Source organism: Pectinophora gossypiella, unplaced genomic scaffold, assembly GCF_024362695.1.
Source record: "Pectinophora gossypiella unplaced genomic scaffold, ilPecGoss1.1 Pgos_50, whole genome shotgun sequence".
Lineage (NCBI taxonomy): Eukaryota > Metazoa > Arthropoda > Insecta > Lepidoptera > Gelechiidae > Pectinophora > Pectinophora gossypiella.
In genome coordinates this window covers 226178-241496 of record NW_026063260.1, presented here as the reverse complement: position 1 = coordinate 241496, position 15319 = coordinate 226178, and the positions used below count along the sequence as shown (strand labels likewise).

The window sequence follows — 15319 nt, the reverse complement described above, 5'->3', positions numbered from 1 at the left end:
AAGGAGTTATTGGCCTGTGTATTCGCATGCAAAAAGTTTTATTCTTACATTTATGGCAAATCAGATGTCATCATAGAAACAGATCATAAACCACTAATAAATATTATTAGTAAACCTATAGCCTGTGCACCAGCTAGATTACAAAGGATGCTATTACGATTACAGCTTTACTCATTTAAATTAGTATACAAGCCGGGCAAGTATTTGTTTATTGCGGACGCGCTATCAAGGGCCCCGGAACCGGTTTAATATCGCGATCCCGAGACGCGTGATCACTTCGATGCGCTGGCGCAAGTGTGTGCTGTTACTACGTGCAATCCGCTCACTGTAACACACTTTGTACATTTACAAAAGTGTACGCAGAATGATAATCAACTTCAGATGGTTATAACATACATAGATAAGGGATGGCCCGAACATAAAAATTTATTACCAGATGAGGTGACTGCCTATTGGTCATATAAAGATGAGCTAACTAAATCATATGGCTTAGTATGGAGAGGTAGTCGAGTTGTTATTCCAAAAGCAATGCGTTCTGAAATGCTGAAGAAAGTACATGTAGGACATTTGGGTTTAGAAAAGTGTAAATTACGAGTGAGAGAATGCATGTTTTGGCCAAATATTAATAGTCAATTAGAAGATTACATAAGTAAGTGCCAAGCGTGCATAACTTTTAAAAATGCGAACGCAAAGGAGAAAATGATTCCACATGAGATACCAAACAGAGCATGGTCGAAGGTTGGTACAGATACTTTTCATTACAAAGGCGAAAAGTATTTAATAGTAATAGACTACTACAGCAAATTTATCGAAGTTGTAAAACTGCATTCTTTACGTAGTGAAGACGTCATTGATCAGATGAAAGTCATATTTTCAAGACAAGGCATTCCAGACATAGTAATGTCAGATAACGGCCCGGAATATTGTTCTGAAGATTTTAAACAATTCTCAAAACAGTGGAACTTTATGCATGTTACGTCATCACCGCGATACGCGCAATCAAACGGACAAGTTGAGAGGGCGATTCAAACTATTAAAAATATAATGAAAAAGACACAACATGATAATACTGACTTCAGACTAGCGTTGTTGTTATACGAAAATACACCTATCAGCAGGGATATACCTTCTCCTGCAGAGTTGTTGAATAATAGGAAAATGAGAACTATAATACCTTGTAATCCAAAAATGTTAAAACCTAAAATTCACAAAAATATAAGATTACATTTAGATAATCGCCAGCAAAAACAGAAGAAATATTATGATAAAGGAGCAATGGATATGCTGCCTCTAAGTATAGGTCAACAAGTGCGAGTCAGAGTAAATAAGCAGTGGGTAAGGGCGATAGTAAATGGACTGGTCGGAAAACGTTCATATTTGGTGAAGCTAGTGGACGGTGGAACACTAGTTCGAAATCGTAGACATCTTAATATTGATAGGGGACAATATATAAATAAACAAAATTGTACAGAAAGAGATAATGTATTGCCATACGATGATATGAGGTTCCCGGATGAGGAACCAACATACAGTACCGGTGGTCGTTTACAATCTCCATCCGGTAGTAATAATAATAATATACCGTTGTCAAGTGTATCTCAACCTCAATTTTCACGTTCTGGCAGGACACTGAGACAACCTGATCGGTGGGGCTATTCGGCGTTTTGAGTCTGCAAAAGAAAACAATTTTATTAGTAGAAACATGAAATAAATTAAGGTGTAAGTAACAAATAGTAAATATATATATATATATATATATATATACTAGATGTCGCGTGGTTCGCTCGCAGCAAGCTGCTCGCGTGTCTTGTTTTTCCGCCATTTTTTTACCGCGATAGAATTTGAACAAGACTTGAATAGGTCTCGTGAAATCAAAAAAGTTCTAGGTGCTATAGTTTTGCCAGGCCGTAGGGTGTCTCCCTGATGCGGAGCAGTTTTCCAAGATGACGTTCTGATCACACCGCTTTACATCATTTTTACACCCGAGACATTTTCTGGCAAAACAAAAATTTATATGGCGGCCATCTTGTTTTTCGGCCATTTTGTTTTTTTTTCACTGGCGATAAAATTTGACCAAGACTTTAACAGGCTTCGTGAAAACAAAAAAGATCCAGGTGTGATAGTTTCGCCAGGCTGTAGGGTGTCTCCCTGATGCGGAGCAGCTTTCGAAGATCGAAAAGTATTTCCATACTCAACATGATGTTTCGATCACATTCCTCATACATCATTTTTACCCCCGAGGCATTTTCGGGAAAAACGAAAATTTTGTATGGTGGCCATCTTGTTTTTCCGCTATTTTGGTTTTTTTTCACCGGGGTTTGAATTTGACCAAGATTTAAATAGGTTTCGTGAAAAAAATATTGCTCTAGGTTTTATAGTTTTGCCAGGCCGTAGGGTGTCTCCCTGATGCGGAGCAGTTTTTCAAAATCAAGCAGTATTGAAATACTCAACATGACAATCCGATCACATCCCTACTATACATCATTTTTACCCTCGAGGCATTTTCAGGAAAAACGAAAATTTTGTATGGCGGCCATCTTGTTTTTCCGCCATTTTGTTTTTTTTTTTCACCGGGGATTGGATTTGACCAAGATTTAAATATGTTTTGCGAAAGAAAAATTGCTCCAGGTTTTATAGTTTTGCCAGGCCGTAGGGTGTCTCCCTGATGCGGAGCAGTTTTTCAAAATCGAGAAAAATTTCTATAGTCAACGGGATGTTCCGATTACAACCCCATACACATTTTTTACCAACGAGACATTTTTTGGAAAAACAAAATTTTGTATGGCGGCCATCTTGTTTTTCCGCCATTTTGTTTTTTTTTCGCTGGCGATTGGATTTGACTAAGATTTAAGTAGGTTTTGCGAAAAAAACATTGTTCCAGGTGCGATAGTTTAGCCAGGCCGTAGGGTGTCTCCCTGATGCGGAGCAATTTTCCAGGATCTGGAAGTTTTCCCATACTCACCGGAAGGTCCCGGTCACACCCCCCATACATCATTTTCACCCCCCGACACTCCTTCTGGGAGAACAACTATGTCAGTCAGTCAGTGAGTCAGTCAGTCAGTCCAATGGGTTTGTAGCTATATATTATATAACTAGATTTCGCGTGGTTCGCTCGCAGCAAGCTGCTCGCGTGTCCTGTATTAGTTCGTAGCATTGTATGGCGGCCATCTTGTTTTTCCGCCATTTTTTTACCGCGATAGAATTTGACCAAGACTTAAATAGGTCTCGCGAAATCAAAAAAGTTCTAGGTGCTATAGTTTTGCCAGGCCGTAGGGTGTCTGTCTGATGCGGAGCAGTTTTTCAAGATCAAGCAGTATTGAAATACTCAACATGACAATCCGATCACATCCCTATACATCATGTTTACCCCCGAGGCATTTTCAGGAAAAACGAAAAATTTGTATGGCGGCCATCTTGATTTTCCGCCATTTTGATTTTTTTTCAATCACGATAGAATTTGACCAAGATTTTAATGAGTTTTGTGAAAAAATAATCGTTCCAGGTGCGATAGTTTTGCCAGGCCGTAGGGTGTCTCCCTGATGCGGAGTAGCTTTCGAAGATCGAGCAGTACTGAAATACTCAACATGACGATCCGATCACATCCCTATACATCATTTTTACCCTCGAGGCATTTTCGGGAAAAACGAAAATTTAGTATGGCGGCCATCTTGTTTTTCCGCCATTTTGGTTTTTTTTTCACCGGGGATTGGATTTGACCAAGATTTTAATATGTTTCGCGAAAGAAAAATTGCTCTAGGTTTTATAGTTTTGCCAGGCCATAGGGTGTCTCCCTGATGCGGAGCAGTTTTTCAAGATCGAGCAATATTGAAATACTCAACATGACGATCCGATCACATCCCTATACATCATTTTTACCCTCGAGGCATTTTCAGGAAAAACGAAAATTTTGTATGGCGGCCATCTTGTTTTTCCGCCATTTTGGTTTTTTTTCACCGGGGATTGGATTTGACTAAGTTTTGAATATGTTTCGCGAAAGAAAAATTGCTCCAGGTTTTATAGTTTTGCCAGGCCGTAGGGTGTCTCCCTGATGCGGAGCAGTTTTTCAAGATCAAGAAAAAATTCCATAGTCAACGGGATGTTCCGATTACAACCCCATACACAGTTTTTACCAACGAGACATTTTCTGGGAAAACAAATTTTTGTATGGCGGCCATCTTGTTTTTCCGCCATTTTGTTTTTTTTTCACCGACAATAGAATTTGACCAAGATTTAAATAGGTTTCATGAAAACAGAATCTTTCCAGGTGCGATAGTTTTGCCAGACGGTAGGGTCTCTCCCTGATGCGGAGCAGTTTTCCAAGATCTGGAAGTTTTCCCATACTCACCGGGAGGTCCCAATCACACTCCCCATACATCATTTTCACCCCCCGAGGCTCCTTCTGGGAGAACAACCCTGTCAGTGAGTCAGTCAATAGGTACATGGGTTTGTAGCTATATATAGTATAATAACTAGATGTCGCGTGGTTCGCTCGCAGCAAGCTGCTCGCGTGTTTTGTTTTCCCGCCATTTTTTTACCGCGATAGAATTTGACCAAGACTAAAATAGGTCTCGTGAAATCTAAAAAGTTCTAGGTGCTATAGTTTTGCCAGGCCGTAAGGTGTCTCCCTGATGCGGAGCAGTTTTCCAAGATGACGTTCCGATCACACCCCTATACATCAATTTTACTTCTGAGACATTTTCTGGAAAAACAAAATTTTGTATGGCGGCCATCTTGTTTTTCCGCCATTTTGTTTTTTTTTTGTCACCGGTGATAAAATTTGACCAAGATTTAAATAGGTTTTGTGGAAAAAGAATCGTTCCAGGTGCGATAGTCTCGCCAGGCCGTAGGGTGTCTCCCTTATGCGGAGCAGCTATCGAAAACCCAGACGTATTTTCATACCTGACATGACGTTCCGATCACATTCCTATACATCATTTTTACCCCCGAGGCATTTTCAGGAAAAACGAAAAATTTGTATGGCAGCCATCTTGATTTTCCGCCATTTTGATTTTTGTTCACCGGGGATAAAATTTGACTAAGGTTTAAATATGTTGTGCGAAAAAAGAATTGTTCCAGGTGCGATAGTTTCGCCAGGCCGTAGGATGTATCTCTGATGCGGAGCAGTTTTCCAAAATCAGGAAAGTTTTCCATACTTGACGGGAGGTCCAGATTACAACCCTATACACAGTTTTTACCCGCGAGATATTTTCTGGAAAAACAAAATTTTGTATGGCGGCCATCTTGTTTTTCCGCCATTTTGTTTTTTTTTTCACCGGGTTAAAATTTGACCAAGAATTAAATAGGTTTCGTGAAAAAAATATTGCTCTAGGTTTTATAGATTTGCCAGGCCGTAGGGTGTCACCCTGATGCGGAGCAGTTTTTCAAGATCAAACAGTATTGAAATACTCAACATGACGATCCGATCACATCCCTATACATCATTTTTACCCTCGAGGCATTTTCAGGAAAAACGAAAAAATTGTATGGCGGCCATTTTGATTTTCCGCCATTTTGATTTTTTTTACCGGCAACTAAATTTGACCAAGATTTAAATAGGTATCGTGAAAACTAAAAAGTTCCACGTGCGATAGTTTCACCAGGCCGTAGGGTGTCTCCCTGATGCGGAGCAGGTTTTCAAGATCGAGAAGTATTTCCATACTCAACAATACGTTCCGATTACACCCCCATTCACAGTTTTTACCCCCGAGACATTTTCTGGAAAAATAAAATTTTGTATGGCGGCCATCTTGTTTTTCGGCCATTTTCTTTTTTTTTCACCGGCGATAAAATTTAACCAAGACTTAAATAGGTCTCGTGAAATCAAAAAAGTTCTAGGTGCTATAGTTTTGCCAGGCCGTAGAGTGTCTCCCTGATGCGGAGCAGTTTTCCAAGATCTGGAAGTTTTCCCATACTCACCGGGAGGTCCCGATCACTTTTCTCATACATTATTTTTACCCCCCGACGCTCCTTCTGGGAGAACAACTATGTCAGTCAGTCAATAGGTACATGGGTTTGTAGCTATATATAATATAACTAGATGTCGCGTGGTTCGCTCGCAGCAAGCTGCTCGCGTGTCTTGTTTTCCCGCCATTTTTTTACCGCGATAGAATTTGACCAAGACTTGAATAGGTCTCGTGAAATCAAAAAAGTTCTAGGTGCTATAGTTTTGTTAGGCCGTGGGGTGTCTCCCTGATGCGGAGCAGTTTTCCAAGATGACGTTCCGATCACACCCCTAATCATCATTTTTACACCCGAGACATTTTCTGGAAAAACGAAAAATTTATATGGCGGCCATCTTGTTTTTCGGCCATTTTGTTTTTTTTTTCACAGGCGATAAAATTTGACCAAGATTTAAATAGTTTTCGTGGAAACAAAAAAGTTCCAGGTGCGATAGTTTCGCCAGGCCGTAGGGTGTCTCCCTGATGCGGAGCAGATTTCAAAGATCGAGAAGTACTTCCATACTCAACATGACTATCCGATCAAATCCCTTATACTTCATTTTTACTTCCGAGGCTTTTTCTGGAAAAAGGAAATTTTGTATGGCGGCCATCTTGTTTTTCGGCCATTTTGTATTTTTTTCACCGGCGATAAAATTTGACAAAGATTTAAAAAGATTTCGTGAAAACAAAAAAGTTCCAGGTGCGATACTTTTGCCAGGCCGTAGGGTGTCTCCCTGATGCGGAGCAGTTTTTCAAGATCGAGCAGTATTGAAATACTCAACATGACGATCCGATCACATCCCTATACATCATTTTTACCCTCGAGGCATTTTCAGGAAAAACGAAAATTTTGTATGGCGGCCATCTTGTTTTTCCGCCATTTTGGTTTTTTTTCACCAGGGATTAGATTTGACCAAGATTTAAATCTGTTTCGCGAAAGAAAAATTGCTCCAGGTTTTATAGTTTTGCCAGGCCGTAGGGTGTCTCCCTGATGCGGAGCATATTTTGAAGATAGTGAAGTGTTTTCATACTCCACAAGACGTTCCGATTACATCCCCATACACAGTTTTTACTCCCGATGCATTTTCTGAAAAAACAAAATTTTGTATGGCGGCCATCTTGTTTTTCCGCCATTTTGATTTTTTTTCAACGGCGATTGGATTTGACCAAGATTTAAGAAGGTTTTGTGAAAAAAGAATCTTTCTAGGTGCGATAGTTTTGCCAGGCCGTAGGGTGTCTCCCTGATGCGGAGCAGTTTTCCAAGATCTGGAAGTTTTCCCATACTCACCGGGAGGTCCCGATCACTTTTCTCATACATTATTTTTACCCCCCGACGCTCCTTCTGGGAGAACAATTATGTCAGTGAGTACATGGGTTTGTAGCTATATATAGTATAACTAGATGTCGCGTGGTTCGCTCGCAGCAAGCTGCTCGCGTGTCCTGTATTAGTTCGAAGCTTTGTATGGCGGCCATCTTGTTTTTTGCCGGCGATTGAATTTGACCAAGACTCGAATATGTCTCGTGAAATCCAAAAAGTTCTAGGTGCTATAGTTTTGCCAGGCCGTAGGGTGACTCCCTGACGCGGAGCAGTTTTCAAAGATGACGTTCCGATCACACCCCTGTACATCAATTTTACACCCGAGACATTTTCATGAAAAACAAAAATTTATATGGCGGCCATTTTGTATTTCGGCCATTTTGTTTTTTTTGACCGGCGATAGAATTTGACCAAGACTAAAATAGGTCTCGTGAAATAAAAAAAGTTCTAGGTGCTATAGTTTTGCCAGGCCGTAGGGTGTCTCCCTGATGCGGAGCAGTTTTCCAAGATGACGTTCCGATCACACCCCTATATATATTTTTTGACCTTGAGGAATTTTCTAGAAAAACAATATTATGTATGGCGGCCATCTTGTTTTTCCGCCATTTTGTTTTTTTTTCACCGGCAGTAAAATTTGACGAAGATTTAAATAGTTTTTGTAAAAACAAAAAAGGTCCAGATGCGATAGTTTCGCCAGGCCGTAGGGTGCCGCCCTGATGCGGAGCAGCTTTTAAAGATCGAGAAGTATTTCCATACTCCACAAGACGTTCCGATTACAACCCTATACACAGTTATTTTCCCCGAGACATTTTCTAGAAAAACATTTTTTTGTATGGCGGCCATCTTGTTTTTCGGCCATTTTGTTTTTTTTTCTCCGGTGATAAAATTTGACCAAGATTTAAATAGGCCTCGTGAAAAAAGAATCGTTCCAGGTGCGATAGTTTTCCCAGACCGTAGGGTGTCTCCCTGATGCGGAGCAGTAATCGAAAACCGAGAAGTATTTCTATACTCGACATGACGTTCCGATAAAAACCTTTATACATCATTTTAACCCCCAAGGCATTTTCAGGAAAAACTAAAAATTTGTATGGCGGCCATCTTGTTTTTCCGCCATTTTATTTTTTTTTCTTCGGCGATAAAATTTGACCAAGATTTAAATAGGTTTCATGAAAACCAAAAAGTTCCAGGTGCGATAGTTTTGCCAGGCCGTAGGGTGTCTCCCTGATGCGGAGCAGCTATCGGAAACCCAGACATATTTTCATACTCGACATGACGGTCCGATCATATTCCTATACATCATTTTCACCCTCGAGGCATTTTCAGGAAAAACGAAAATTTTGTATGGCGGCCATCTTGTTTTTCCGCCATTTTGGTTTTTTTTCACCAGGGATTGGATTTGACCAAGATTTAAATATGTTTCGCGAAAGAAAAATTGCTCCAGGTTTTATAGTTTTGCCAGGCCGTAGGGTGTCTCCCTGATGCGGAGCAGTTTTCGAAGATTAAGAACATTTTCCGTACTCGACAAGACACTCCGATTACATTCCCATACATAATTTTTACCTCAGAGACATTTCCTGGAAAAATATTTTTTTGTATGGCGGCCATCTTGTTTTTCCGCCATTTTGATTTTTTTTCACCGGTGATTGAATTTGACCAGGAATTAAATAGGTTTCGTGAAAAAAAATTTGATCCAGCTATAATAGTTGCGCCAGGCCGTAGGGTGTCTCCCTGATGCGGAGCAGTTTTCCAAGATTTGGGATTTTTCCCATACTCACCGGGAGGTCCCGATCACACCCCCCATACATCATTTTGACCCCCCGACCCTCCTTCTGGGAGAACAATTATGTCAGTGAGTGAGTCAGTCAGTCAGTCAGTGGGTTTGTAGCTATATATATTATAATAATTGTAGCTATATATAGTATAATAACTAGATGTCGCGTGGTTCGCTCGCAGCAAGCTGCTCGCGTGTCTTGTTTTCCCGCCATTTTTTTACCGCGATAGAATTTGACCAAAACTTGAATTGGTCTCGTGAAATCAAAAAAGTTCTAGGTGCTATGGTTTTGCCAGGCCGTAGGGTGACCCCTGATGCGGAGCAGTTTTCGAAGATCTAGCAGTATTTCCATACTCAACAAGACGTTCCCATAACACCCCTATACATCGTTTTTACACCCGAGACATTTTCTGTAAAAACAAAAATTTGTATGGCGGCCATCTTGTTTTTCGGCCATTTTGATTTTTTTTTACCGGCGATAATATTGACCAAGATTTTATTAGGTTTGGTGAAAAAAGAATCGTTCCAGGTGCGATAGTTTTCCCAGGCCGTAGGGTGCCGCCCTGATGAGGAGCAGTTTTTGAAGGTCGGGAAGTATTTCCATACTCAATATGACATTTTGATCTCATCCCTCTTACATCACATTCACCCCGAGGCATTTTCGAGAAAAACGAAAATTTTGTATGGCGGCCATCTTGTTATTCCGCCATTTTGATTTTTTTTCACTGCCAATTGAATTTGACCAAGATTTAAATAGGTTTAGTGAAAAAATAATCGTTCCAGGTGCGATAGTTTTGCCAGGCCGTAGGGAGTCTCCCTGATGCGGAGCAGATTTCAAAGATCGAGAAGTACTTCCATACTCAACATGACATTTCGATTACAACCCCATACGCAGTTTTTACCAACGAGACATTTTCTGGAAAAACGAAATTTTGTATGGCGGCCATCTTGTTTTTCCGCCATTTTGATTTTTTTTCACCGACAATAAAATTTGACCAAGATTTAAGTAGGTTTTGTGAAAAAAGAATCGTTCCAGGTGCGATAGTTTCGCCAGGCCGTAGGGTGTCTCCCTGATGCGGAGCAGTTTTCCAAGATCTGGAAGTTTTCCCATACTCACCGGAAAATTTTGATCACATCCCCCATACACCATTTTTACCCCCCGACACTCCTTCTGGGAGAACAACCCTGTCAGTGAGTCAGTCAGTCAGTACATGGGTTTGTAGCTATATATAATATAACTAGATGTCGCGTGGTTCGCTCGCAGCAAGCTGCTCGCGTGTCTTGTTTTCCCGCCATTTTTTTACCGCGATAGTATTTGACCAAGACTTAAATAGGTCTCGTGAAATCAAAAAAGTTCTAGGTGCTATAGTTTTGGCAGGCCGTAGGGTGTCTCCCTGATGCGGAGCAGATTTCAAAGATCGAGAAGTACTTCCATACTCAACATGACATTCCGATTACACCCCCAAAAATTGTTTTTACCTCTAAGACATTTTTCTGAAAAACAAAATTTTGTATGGCGGCCATCTTGTTTTTCCGCCATTTTGGTTTTTTTTCACCGGCGATTGGATTTGACCAAGATTTAAATACGTTTTGCGAAAAAATCATTGTTCCAGGTGCGATAGGTTAGCCAGGCCGTAGGGTGTCTCCCTGATGCGGAGCAGTTTTTCAAGATTGAGAAGTATTTTTATACTCAACAAGACGTTCCGATTACAACCCCATACACAGTTTTTACCCCCAAGACATTTTTCTGAAAAACAAAATTTTGTATGGCGGCCATCTTGTTTTTCCGCCATTTTGGTTTTTTTTCACCGGCGATTGGATTTGACCAAGATTTAAATACGTTTTGCGAAAAAATCATTGTTCCAGGTGCGATAGTTGCGCCAGGCCGTAGGGTCTCTCCCTGATGCGGAGCAGTTTTCCAAGATCTGGAAGTTTTCCCATACTCATCGGAAGATCTTGATCACACCCCCCATACATCATTTTTACCCCCCGGCGCTCCTTCTGGGAGAACAACCCTGTCAGTGAGTCAGTGAGTCAGTCAGTCAGTCAGTCAGTCAGTCAGTGGGTTTGTAGCTTTATATAATATAATAATAATAATAATAATATAATAACTAGATGTCGCGTGGTTCGCTCGCAGCAAGCTGCTCGCGTGTCCTGTATTAGTCCGAAGCTTTGTATGGCGGCCATCTTGTTTAAATAGGTCTCGTGAAATCAAAAAAGTTCTAGGTGCTATAATTTTGCCAGGCCGTAAGGTGTCTCCCTAATGCGGAGCAGTTTTCCAAGATGACGTTCCGATCACACCCCTTTACATATTTTTGGACCTTGAGGAATTTTCTAGAAAAACAAAATTTTGTATGGCGGCCATCTTGTTTCTCCGCCATTTTGTTTTTTTTTCACAGGCTATAAAATTTGACCAAGATTTAAATAGGTTTTGTGAAAACAAAAAAGGTCCAGATGCGATAGTTTCGCCAGGCCGTAGGGTGCCGCCCTGATGCGGAGGAGCTTTCAAAGATCGAGAAGTATTTACATACTCTACAAGACGTTTCGATCAAAACCCTCATACATAATTTTAATCCTAGAGGCATTTTCAGGAAAAACTAAAAATTTGTATGGCGGCTATCTTGTTTTTCCGCCATTTTGTTTTTTTTCTGCCTGCGATTGAATTCGACCAAGATTTTAATAGGCTTGGTGGAAAAAATAATGTTCTAGGTGCGATAGTTTGGCCAGGCCGTAGGGTGTCTCCCTGATGCGGAGCAGTTTTTCAAGATCGAGAAAAATTTCCATAGTCAACAGGATGTTCCGATTACAACCCCATACACAGTTTTTACCAACGAGACATTTTCTGGAAAAACAAAATTTTGTACGGCGGCCATCTTGTTTTTCCGCCATTTTGATTTTTTTTCACCGGTGATTGAATTTGACCAAGAATTAAATAGGTCTAGTGAAAAAAGAATCGTTCCAGGTGCGATAGTTTCGCCAGACTGTAGGGTGTCTCCCTGATGCGGAGCAGTTTTACAAGATCTGGAAGTTTTCCCATACTCACCGGGAGGTCCCGATCACACCCCCCATACATCATTTTCACCCCCCGACACTCCTTCTGGGAGAACAACTATGTCAGTCAGTCAGTCAATAGGTAGATAGGTACATGGGTTTGTAGCTTTATATAATATAATAACTAGATGTCGCGTGGTTCGCTCGCAGCAAGCTGCTCGCGTGTCTTGTTTTCCCGCCATTTTTTTACAGCGATAGAATTTGACCAAGACTAAAATAGGTCTCGTGAAATCAAAAAAGTTCTAGGTGCTATAGATTTGCCAGGCCGTAGGGTGTCTCCCTGATGCGGAGCAGTTTTCCAAGATGACGTTCCGATCACACCCCAATACATCATTTTTACCTCTGAGACATTTTCTGGAAAAACAAAAATTTGTATGGCGGCCATCTTGTTTTTTCGGCCATTTTGTTTTTTTTTTCACTGGCGATAAAATTTGACCAAGACTTTAATAGGCTTCGTGAAAACAAAAAAAAAACAGGTGCTATAGTTTCGCCAGGCCGTAGGGTGTCTCCCTGATGCGGAGCAGCTTTCGAAGATCGAAAAGTATTTCCATACTCAACATGATGTTTCGATCACATTCCTCATACATCATTTTTACCCCCGAGGCATTTTCGGGAAAAACGAAAATTTTGTATGGCGGCCATCTTGATTTTCCGCCATTTTATTTTTTTTCACCGGCGATAAAATTTGACCAAGATTTAAATAGGTTTTATGAAAACCAAACAGTTCCAGGTGCGATAGTTTCGCCAGGCCGTAGGGTGTCTCCCTGATGCGGAGCAGCTATCGAAAATCCAGACGTATTTTCATACCTCACATGACGTTCCGATAACATTCCTAAACATCATTTTTACCCCCGAGGCATTTTCAGGAAAAACTACAAATTTGTATGGCAGCCATCTTGATTTTCCGCCATTTTGATTTTTTTTCACCAGCGATAAAATTTGACCAAGATTTAAATAGGTTCTGTGAAAAAAATAATCGTTCCAGGTGCGATAGTTTTGCCAGGCCGTAGGGTGTCTCCCTGATGCGGAGCAGTTTTCCAAGATGACGTTCCGATCACACCCCAATACATCATTTTTACCTCTGAGACATTTTCTGGAAAAACAAAAATTTGTATGGCGGCCATCTTGTTTTTCGGCCATTTTGTTTTTTTTTTCACTGGCGATAAAATTTGACCAAGACTTTAATAGGCTTCGTGAAAACAAAAAAGTTCCAGGTGGGATAGTTTCGCCAGGCTGTAGGGTGTCTCCCTGATGCGGAGCAGCTTTCGAAGATCGAAAAGTATTTCCATACTCAACATGATGTTTCGATCACATTCCTAATATATCATTTTTACCCCCGAGGCATTTTCGGGAAAAACGAAAATTTTGTATGGCGGCCATCTTGTTTTTCCGCCATTTTGTTTTTTTTTCAGCGGGGATTGAATTTGACCAAGATTTAAATATGTTTCGCAAAAGAAAAATTGCTCCAGGTTTTATAGTTTTGCCAGGCCGTAGGGTGTCTCCCTGATGCGGAGCAGTTTCTGAAGATCGAAAAGTATTTCAATACTCAACAGGACGTTCCGATTACAACCCCATACACAGTTTTTACCCCCGAGACATTTTCTGGAAAAACGAAATTTTGTATGGCGGCCATCTTGTTTTTCCGCCATTTTGATTTTTTTTCACTGGCGATAAAATTTGACCAAGGTTTAAATAAGGTTTTTTTAAAAAAAAAATATTGATACAGGTGTGATAGTTTTGCCAGGCCGTAGGGTGTCTCCCTGATGCGGAGCAGTTTTTCAAGATCGAATAGTTTTTCCATACTCAGCTTGACGTTTCGATCACACCTCCCATACATCATTTTTACCTCCGAGACATTTTCTGGAAAAACGAAATTTTGTATGGCGGCCATCTTGTTTTTCCGCCATTTTGATTTTTTTTCACCGGCGATTGGATTCGACTAAGATTTAAATAGGTTTTGTGGAAAAAGAATCGTTCTAGGTGCGATAGTTGCGCCAGGCCGTAGAGTGTCTCCCTGATGCGGAGCAGTTTTCCATGATCTGGAAGTTTTTCCATACTCACCGGGAGGTCCCGATCACACCCCCCATACATCATTTTGACCCCCCGACGCTCCTTCTGGGAGAACAACCCTGTCAGTGAGTCAGTGAGTCAGTGAGTCAGTGAGTCAATGGGTTTGTAGCTATATATATTATAATTCCTAATATATCATTTTTACCCCCGAGGCATTTTCGGGAAAAACGAAAATTTTGTATGGCGGCCATCTTGTTTTTCCGCCATTTTGTTTTTTTTTCAGCGGGGATTGAATTTGACCAAGATTTAAATATGTTTCGCAAAAGAAAAATTGCTCCAGGTTTTATAGTTTTGCCAGGCCGTAGGGTGTCTCCCTGATGCGGAGCAGTTTCTGAAGATCGAAAAGTATTTCAATACTCAACAGGACGTTCCGATTACAACCCCATACACAGTTTTTACCCCCGAGACATTTTCTGGAAAAACGAAATTTTGTATGGCGGCCATCTTGTTCTTCCGCCATTTTGATTTTTTTTCACTGGCGATAAAATTTGACCAAGGTTTAAATAAGGTTTTTTTAAAAAAAAATATTGATACAGGTGTGATAGTTTTGCCAGGCCGTAGGGTGTCTCCCTGATGCGGAGCAGTTTTTCAAGATCGAATAGTTTTTCCATACTCAGCTTGACGTTTCGATCACACCTCCCATACATCATTTTTACCTCCGAGACATTTTCTGGAAAAACGAAATTTTGTATGGCGGCCATCTTGTTTTTCCGCCATTTTGATTTTTTTTCACCGGCGATTGGATTCGACTAAGATTTAAATAGGTTTTGTGGAAAAAGAATCGTTCTAGGTGCGATAGTTGCGCCAGGCCGTAGAGTGTCTCCCTGATGCGGAGCAGTTTTCCATGATCTGGAAGTTTTTCCATGCTCACCGGGAGGTCCCGATCACACCCCCCATACATCATTTTGACCCCCCGACGCTCCTTCTGGGAGAACAACCCTGTCAGTGAGTCAGTGAGTCAGTGAGTCAATGGGTTTGTAGCTATATATATTATAATAATAATTATAATAATAATAATAATAACTAGATGTCGCGTGGTTCGCTCGCAGCAAGCTGCTCGCGTGTCCTGTATTAGTTCGAAGCTTTGTATGGCGGCCATCTTGTTTTCGTGAAATCAAAAAAGTTCTAGGTGCTATAGTTTTGCCAGGCCGTAGGGTGTCTCCCTGATGC

General features: G+C 40.9%; 1 long non-coding RNA gene across 2 annotated transcripts; it reads right to left on the bottom strand.

The window, feature by feature from the left end:
- Positions 1 to 7830: 7830 nt before the first annotated feature.
- On the bottom strand, positions 7831 to 14956 carry LOC126381411 (uncharacterized). 2 transcript variants are annotated; one of them, XR_007568809.1, is made up of 2 exons: positions 14806 to 14956; positions 7831 to 8817 (listed from the first exon to the last, which is right to left on the bottom strand). It is a non-coding gene; the product is annotated as an uncharacterized LOC126381411 (long non-coding RNA). The 2 variants fall into 2 exon arrangements; XR_007568810.1 differs by lacking the exon at positions 14806 to 14956 and adding an exon at positions 13926 to 14004.
- Between the last annotated feature and the right edge of the window lie 363 nt (positions 14957 to 15319).